This window comes from Dermacentor albipictus, chromosome 1 (genome assembly GCF_038994185.2).
Source record: "Dermacentor albipictus isolate Rhodes 1998 colony chromosome 1, USDA_Dalb.pri_finalv2, whole genome shotgun sequence".
In the NCBI taxonomy this organism is placed as follows: domain Eukaryota; kingdom Metazoa; phylum Arthropoda; class Arachnida; order Ixodida; family Ixodidae; genus Dermacentor; species Dermacentor albipictus.
In genome coordinates this window covers 170328106-170337216 of record NC_091821.1, presented here as the reverse complement: position 1 = coordinate 170337216, position 9111 = coordinate 170328106, and the positions used below count along the sequence as shown (strand labels likewise).

The 9111-nt window shown below is 43.4% G+C and overlaps 1 long non-coding RNA gene across 1 annotated transcript; it reads left to right on the top strand.

Moving 5' to 3' along the window:
* The first annotated feature begins 5482 nt into the window (after positions 1 to 5482).
* LOC139052089 (uncharacterized) lies at positions 5483 to 8647 on the top strand. Its single transcript, XR_011509694.1, has 4 exons — positions 5483 to 5566; positions 7148 to 7313; positions 8263 to 8378; positions 8559 to 8647. It is a non-coding gene; the product is annotated as an uncharacterized lncRNA (long non-coding RNA).
* The last annotated feature ends 464 nt before the right edge of the window (positions 8648 to 9111 follow it).

Here is a 9111-nt window from a genome sequence, read left to right as displayed (position 1 = left end):
CTCATCATCACCTCATACAAAGTGTTTGAAGAGTTTACTGCCTCGTTATGCACTCACTAAACATGCAGAAACAATGTATCCTCTATAGGTCGGCTTCAAATGCGCATTGCGACATTCAGTGCACTGAATGAGACGTACTTGAGAAAGTGTTTAAATCACAATTTCCAAAACTAGAAAAAAGTGCAGGGAAAGAAATGAGGACAATCTGATGATGTATTTAAATAAATGAAATGTATTTCGGTGAGCCTTACATTCTAAGACACATAGTATTATACCATTCTTTCTTTTTCCTTCTTATTGTGAGGAGAATTTTCAAGAAATGCCAGTGGCATATAGCACAATCCTACTTAAGCTGGATTACTCTCAGATGCCGACATTGCTTACAGTGAATGCCAAAATCAATGTATTAATAAAAGAAAATTGTCGCGAATTAACTTTCTAACTTTATATTTCACGGCACATCTTGCATTATCGAATTTTAGGCGATGACTTCGAAAGTCATATCCACTGATAATGAATTCTGAGGATGGCACGAGTTTCGAGATATGCGTTCCCAATGTTTGCGACAGAACGCATTGGTGATCCAGTAACTTTCGAGTTTCAATTAATAAAAAGGCGTCTTGTTAAATAACTGTGGTATAAACTTTTTTAAAAAGGGTTGAAGTGCCTCAGACAGGCTGGCCAACGTTTCGATAGGTGGACCTATCTTCGTCAAAGGCGGCCTCGTCATCCTCGGCGTGTTAGTTTTAAAGGGTTAGTGTAGTGACGTCACGTGCGGGTGTTGTCGCTGGCGGCTGGTTTTAAAGAGAGAGATTACAAGAGGGAACAGGCGTTCTCGTCCGACGTCTGTGAGCCTCATTCTCAAGACGAAAGGACAAGAGTGTGAGAGTGGGCACGCGGGGAGGAAAGAAAGGAAATAGAAGCGGACAACAGGGGGGAAAAAAGGAGCAAAAAAGTTTATACCACAGTGTGCCATTCCATCTGCCAGCCCCTTTCTTGTTTTTGGACTTCTTGTTAAATAAGTAAGTTGAGCAAAAGCGAAGTTCTGCTTATGCTCAGCTCAAAGCATCAGCTTTGAGAGCCGATGCTCGTTTGAAAATTTGTTCCAAGTAGATGCGCTCATTTTCATTTTTGATATTTTATTATTGCTTCTATGTATATCGATAACAAATTGCCCTTTAGGTTACGGGAAACTGATTGTGTCAAAGAACAGCGGCTGGTCGAAATTATGACGAAGACCCCTATATAATGTGACGTCTCTCATGGCACAGGTCCGGTCTTGTAGGCTTACGTAACCAATCACTGATGTCGTTTCAAGCGCGAAGAGAGGTTGCTCTCACTCCAAAGCACCATGGCGCTCAGTTAAACACACACGTGACGTTAATCTAATGGCGTGGTACGCTCGACTGCGACTAAACAAGCGCGTAAGAGACTTATTGCAAGTCAGGAACCGGCTATGCCGCGGCCGATGGAAGTGCCGTAACGTCAGTATGAGCTTACACAGGACACGTGAACCATGACAGGGTGTTATCATGGGGTGAGCCATCCAGCCGTGACTTGAATATGAAGCGGGTGGCAAGATAGCTGCTTGTGGTTCTCCACTCGAGAACGGCCCCACCCTGTACATGCATGCACGTTCTTAACAGCAGGTATGGCGCCTCTTCGTTTCTGCTGACTGCAGGTAAAGAATGTTACGTAGCATATTCTACGTCTTACAGTTCTGATTCATGTGATTATTGTGCCCATACATCTCAGTCTTAACAGAGACAAACATTACTCTGAGGGGCAGAGGTTATAGTAAGTACATCACGGAGTAACGGAGGAAAGTTTAAATATTATATTTTGGGATTTTACTCGCTAAGACCACGATATAATTACGAGGCACGCTGTAGCGGGTCGACTCCTGATAAACTGTGACTGCCGAGGTCGGGGCTGTTTAACGAGCAGCCAATGCACGGCGCACGGGCACATTTGCATTTCGTCTCTACGGAGGCGAAGTTAAATGACATCGTTCTCACAATACACTTAATTTGCAAGTCTGAACCCTCAATTTATCTGCTGTCGTTCACGGGCCACAAGATGCCAGGATACCCGTGACGTGTGTAATGACAGAGGCAACGCTACACTGTAAAAAAGTGCGTTTTTTTTACGGCATATATGCCGTAAAATATGGCAAATCTATACCGTAAATTAGAAAGCAGCGCCACCACTGTTAAAAAGCTTCGAGAGCCTGGAGAGGGACGAAGAGAGAGGAGCTTATAGAGAAGAAGGACGAGCTGCGCGGATGCTCATTGGCGCGCCGGCCGTTCGCGGCGCGCGAAACGCGCATGCGCTAAAGCCCCTTGATGTTTGAAAGTAGCGACACTCTCCTCCTCACGGCGCTTTCCTCCTCGATTCTCCTCGCCCGCCGGCTGCGCACGGCACGCTATTCCTCCCTGGCTACCGCGGACGGGCCGCAGGATTCTATGGAGGCGTGTTATTTTGGGCCAGTTGCGCGCCCCAGTGGGGTTGAAAATTTTGAGAAATGCTAACTGCAGCATCGATAATGCTAGAGGCAACATTTATGACGAGGTTGGTTTTTTCCTAAAGCCGTATGAACGGGGTATACCGATGTAAAAGGAGCTTTTGAGGCGAGTTCTATACACCAGACAATTTTTCTGCCGCATGATGAGATGCTTTATTTCGTGCGTCTGATATAGTATTGCTTGTGACACATCCCTTTGTGTGTGGCTTATTAAGCGAAAGCCTTAGACCTCTGTATCAAGGTCCCGTTGTGGGCTACAGAAAATATCACGTGACCGAAGGAAGGCGGGAAGCGAACCAAAGCATGTGCAGCCGCGCATAGGAGATGATTAATGATTAGCAAAGTAATGATTGATTAGGATTGGATTAAGATGAATTCGGGTGTATTAAGGAGGGTTAAGGTGGATTAAAGTTGATGAAAGTGGATTACGGTGCATAAAAGAGGACAAGGTTGGATTAAGTTCGATGAAGGTGGGTTAGGGTGGATGAAGATGTGTTGAGGTGCATTAAGGACGATTATAGTGGATTAGGGTGGATTAAAGTGCATGAAGAAGGATGAGGATGGATTAGGAAGGATTAAGGTGCATTAAGGAGGATTATGGTGGGCTAAAGTGAATTAAAATGAATGAAGGAGCGTAAGGGTGGACTAAAGTAGATGAATGTGGATTAAGGTGAATTAAGGACGATTATAGCGGATTAGGGTGGATTAAAGTGGATGAGGAAGTAGTAGCGTTGGTTAAGGAGGATTAAAGTGCATTAAGGAGAGTTAGAGCAGATTAAGGTCGATGACGTTGGTTTAGGGTTCATTAAGGCGGACTCTCGTTGATTATGGTGGATTAAAGTGAATGAAGGAGGATTAAGGTCGATGAATGTGGATTCGGTGGATTAATGTGCATTAGGGGGATTATGGTAGACTAATCGGGCTTAATACTCAATGAACCCTTATTCACCTTAGTCCACCTTAATCCACCTTAATGCTCCTTCATCCACTTTAATCCAGCTTAATACTCCCAATCCACCTTAATACAACCTAATCAATCTACATCGCCCCTAATGCACCTTACCTACCATATACGTTCTTAATCCTCCTTTATCAACCGCGATCCATTATAATCCGTCTTAATCCTCCATCATCCACCTTAATCCTGCTTAATAGTCCCAATCTACCTTAATACACCCTAATCCACCTCTATCAAACCTAATCCAGCTCTATGGTCCCTAATCCACCTTAATCGGTCTTAATTCTCCTTTAGCAACCATAATTCACCTTAATCCACATTAATCGGCCTTAATTCTCTTCCACCCACCTTAATCCTTATTCATGCATCTTAATCCTTCTTAAGGCACTCTAATACACCTCAATCTTCTTTAATACACGCTAATCATTAATCCTCCCTAATCCATTTTATGTCAATCACTAATGATTCATTGATTACCTTGGGCAATCATTCTCTTATGCAGGCGCGGACATAATTTGGGTCACCTCTGGCCTTCCTTGGGTCACGTGATACCTCCAGTTTACAAGGCGACCTTGAAACAGAGATCTCAAGGCTTTCGCCTTAAAACTTCAAAAAAACTCAATGTTGACTAGCTAACGCTCATCACCTGCAACGCGGGTATACTTGCCACTAATTTTTTCAGGGCGCAAAGCACAATCTATAAGGCTGCACTTCCGTGTGAATAACAACAGTTCGCGACGTGTGAGGGGAATATTAAGCATACTGAGGACAACCGCAACATAAACGCTGGTGAGCGTTTATGAGCGTGGTGAGCGTGGTGGGCGTGGTGAGCGGAAGAATGAAAAAAAAATGCAGCATTACGGGATGCTTTGCTACGAGCTATAAGAAAGACGCCTCAGCTCGCAAACAACGCTGTTCTTTGTCGGAACAAAGTTCTTTCGGCCATTGTAATGCAGCCACTGCTTCCTGCGCAAGCCGTCACGCTTTCCTTGTGGTATCATAAAAACGGCATAACCATCTTCAGGCTTCTTGCTGCAGTTATGTGCGCAAAAGCCCGGCATAGCGTTAGCACATATAGCAGGAAACACGGCGTACAACGTTCGCTACGCCGAGCTAAAGCGCCGAGCCAGCCGTGCTGAGGAGGAAAATGGCGCGAACGAAAAAGAAAAACACAAGCAAAACTCAAGATCCGCGCGTTTCCAAGGGCAACGGCAGGGAGACCAATCGTCGCGCAGAAAAACGGGGGCAAAATTGGTTACCGCGGGTGGAACGCACAAGGGGCGAGGAGGAGGCGAGGAGGTCGCGCGGCGGCGGTAGAGTTCAAAGAGTGTCGCTACTTTCAAATCATCAAGGGACTTTAGCATGCGCTAAGGCATTAGCGCGCGCTGTAGAAGGAAAGACGCACGCTACAGCAACTTCGGCCGTCCCGGCGCCGCGGCTTTGGAGCCAAGTGGAAATCGTACAAGTGCACACAAAGAAGAACGGTTGGTCGCCTTGTAAGTGCAGGTAGGTCGAGTCATTATTCACGGCTCAATGGTGTTTTGCGAAGCGTATGCGATCTTGTTTGAGTGTTGAGCTGCGGTTGAGCTTGCCAAGTCTGCGGTGTCGCCTGCGGAACGCTTCCGCACCACTCTTCGGCTTCGCCATGTTTGCTTTCTCCCGCTTTTGATTTAAACGGGTTTGGCACATTCATTGCCTTGCGCACGTGGTAGTGCTGTTGCGATTTGTTCGCTATCCAGTCTGAGCACTACACGTGATGCAGTGCTCTTCGTCACTTTTGCATGTTTTCGTGAGCCTGCTGCCGCCTTTGTTTGTTGTGAGCGTTGTGGCCTTGTTCGCAGATCGCGGCACGGCGGCGGAAGCGGGGGTTGCAGCGCCATTGGGGAAGTCGAGGTGGTTCACGTTGCGGCTTCCTCAACTATGTTTCTCTTCTCAGCCCGTCACCGCAGGAACTCTGGACGTTCTCTCTTTGGTGTGCTCGCATGCCGCGGACTATGTGGGACGCATTTGCAGCCATGTCTCATTGTAAGACAGGTTGATTTGATTTGAGGACACACCGCTTTCTCCCTGCATAATCGCAGCAGGTACGTGCATTCAACGTATATTTGGCATTTCGTTGACGATAAATGGTGCCAAAAAGCTTCAATTTTTATTGGATAAACAAGTTGTAATGTAGCAGCCGTATAGCCCAGAGAGTTTTGATGATTTACCTTAAGGAATTACATGAGGCACTTGCAGTTATGGGCTGTCAAATTACACTGCCATGCTACAGAAATCAGGCAGTAGTGATGATTGCACCGTTGTACAGGCCTCTTTTATTTACGGAACGGCAGACCAATAAAATTTGGTGTTCACAGTCTAGTTATTGAGAAAAGTAGTCAATATAATGCGAAATGAACGTTAAGAAGGTGTAATAAACTAAAATATGTAACTTTTGTTCTCTGTTTTACACCAAGTATAGTGATCGGAGAATTAGGGCTAGTTATTGTTTTGGACTGGCGCATTTTTGAAAGTATCTAACACAAGCACCTAGTTCGAAATATTTGCCTGGAAATGTTGGTGCCAAGTACATCAGCACTGCATATGGTTCTACAAGCCAATATGGAATGTTGGTATACTTGAAGCCGATAGTTCAGGGCAAGTGTTTTAAACCGCATGCTCTCTCTCTTGAATTTTACAAATATTGACTTGCAATAAACATTCACCGGAGCGATTTCTATAATTTCCACATAAGCCGTGAAACCTGTGATGAAAAATATAACTAATGACTTCCTGTGAATATCCTATGCTGCCAGTATGTTAGTGTCTCATTATGTTAACGACAGAGCTTACTACTCAACAGCAAAAATTAATATTTAGTACTCGGTTTTCTCAGGACAGTTCAGCAACAAAATGCAGCCAATATGTGTTATTATTCCCTTTAAACTGTGATCTTCGTGTGCACCATGTAGGGAAGTATGAGCATGCTATATAGTTAATTTGACTGAAAACAAGTGAAAGAGCATACATTTGGTCACTGAGCCTGTTGCTTTTGCAATATGCAAACTTTTGTTCCTGAATTGCAGTTTTAACGTTCTTCCACATATTTTATATAGCAGTTCCATGGGCTACGCAGTCTGCCAACTACATGGGCATATCCTTAATATAAAGTTCATTTTCTGGTTGCTTTCTGTTATTCAGTATGCTGCCAGAGAGCTAGTATCTGCATTTTTTATGTGCCAGCAGTCTTCGCAAGTAACTGTGTAGCAATCGCTTGTAAACCGCTAACTGTATGCAAATGAGTCATAGTCAAGTATTAAAAAAATCGGGTCAAATTTGTCGCAAATTTATGTCTTTGAATGGGTATGCACATGGTACACGCTCTTTTTGTTCGAGGATGCCTATAGTTTCACTTCTCTTTATTTAAATACTCTTGATAACTTTGCCCAAAATAGTTTTCAAAAGCCATTTATAGTTTCTTTCCTGCAACACTATTTTGTGGTTGAAAGAAAGCTAAAGACCTGCTGGTTTAGGAACAAGTGGCACACAGCACTCAGTGAAAATTAGAAAGTGCCCTAGAACGTAACTTTCGGAATGCATATACTTTGCATACGACTGGTAAAGAACAGTTGATGCAGCAGTCAGCCCTATGTAAAAGTGACAAGTACTCTTTTCATTTTCTTTAGGTGATGACATCTGGATGCCTGAAGAGTACCTATTGCTTGTTGATGGCCATGTTGTGGCAGAAGCAAAGATGTTCAAGCAAGCATTCTGCATGCTGTTTGCAGCTTACTTCTGCTTCCACATTTGTTATGCAGAGAAGGCGTCATGCACACTTGAATTCACACAAAGGTATATTTTATTTTCTGTTTATGTTTGTATTTGTTTTGCATCATGCGCATTAATAGCATATATTATACTGGCCTTAAAAGAACGAAACTGTATACAAGCACCTTTAACAGTGCTGTGGATATTGTAAATTCAGTGTCCTAGCTTGATAAAAGAAATTGACGGTAGTTGGCAGCAGGAACCAGCAGACATTGCTTCTGTGTAATCAAAAATAACACTGGACGATTTGAAGTTTAGTCCACTTTTTTCAGCTTCATAGTACACGTCTGTAAAGCTGAAAAATGTTGAGGCCTAAGTTTCAAATTACATAAAAGTAATGCGTTCCGGTTCCTGCTGCGAGATACCATCAATTATTGGGGTTAATTGGAAGGTCAAGTTGCTCCCATATTTATAGCAGCGAGATTTCTATCCAGTTTGCAAGCCCCCAAGGTAATAAGCATGTCTAAAATATCCATAGGTAAAATGTGTTCACATTAAAGAATAAAAGCACTGTAGAGATTTGTTGCATCTAAAAGCAAAACCCATCTGTGGCTTTTTTTCTATGATGAAAGTCAGTCAGACCTCCCACGTGCACCTTACACCAGATGCACCTGTATCATAGAAGTCAAAATCACATCTCCTGGGTGTTAGGTGGAGAAACGGTGCACGAAAATTGGGGACAAGACGAGAAGTACACAGCAGGCTTTGTCGGTAACTAGATTTTTTTTTTTTGCGCTGTTTCCTATTCAACTTTCTCATAAAACAACTTGTCCAACTTTGAATCCTTTCGTAGGCTGGTGTTCTTTAAAACAAAAAAAATGTATTATTTGTATGTCATGCTTGAAATCAGCGTGAGCTGTGGCATTAAAAACATTCCAGATTATCCGAATCATTTCTTTAATGCCGTTATATATAGGCTTTATTGCAATTATGCCTCCCTTCTCTTTAATGGGGGGGGGGAGGCGGCATTTAGGGCATTTTCGGCATAAACCCAGACCGTGGACGGAAGGGCAAAAAGGAAATCTGGTGGTCAGCAAGAAAGTTCTTGCGTTGGTGCAGCGCATTACTGAGTGTGAATGGAATGTCTAGGTAAGTCTGCCCCGTATACCTGCCTTCTCTGTTTTGTGCTAACTTTGAAAATATGTTATAAGTCATTCTACCTTTCATAAAATGCAAACCACTCTTTTCAAGAGCACTCACATTGTGTGTAAGCACCTAGTTATTGCATTTGGAAGCCCACTGAGTCATTCTTTTTACTTTGCTCCACAGCATGAACTAGTTGACCACACGCAGGGATACTTTTTGGTCTGCCAAGCAGCCCAGAACCTTGCAATGCGAACTACAGAAATGGTTCCCTTTCACCAAGTCATCTACACAAGAAATTGTTTTAAAGCTACGTGAAGTGCAATAAAGTGTTTTGAAATATTTGTTGTTCATTATGAAACATCACTGGATGTTTTCCAGTGTAAAGTTTTCATTCTATATCAGTGGTGTTTCAAAAAGTGAGCTGGCCATTACAATAAGTTAAGCTGCTCGCTTACTTTATTTGTATTTGTTCCGTTGACAGCGCTGATATTTTGTAGCGATGCCATTTCTGATTCTGTACTTCGGCCTTTCCTTGCTTGGCCAGTGGTCAGAGCGACGGTGTGCCCTCATTATCAATAGGATCAGACAGCCATTTGTGGTGGATTATAAGAATAGCAAAGAATAAGGTGTCGCTACAAAATAGTGGCCAGGAGTATAGTGCCCCTAATTACCTGCAAATTACTGGCAGTTGTCTCAGTATATTGCATATATTTTCTGATGCGGTATTTGCACTGCA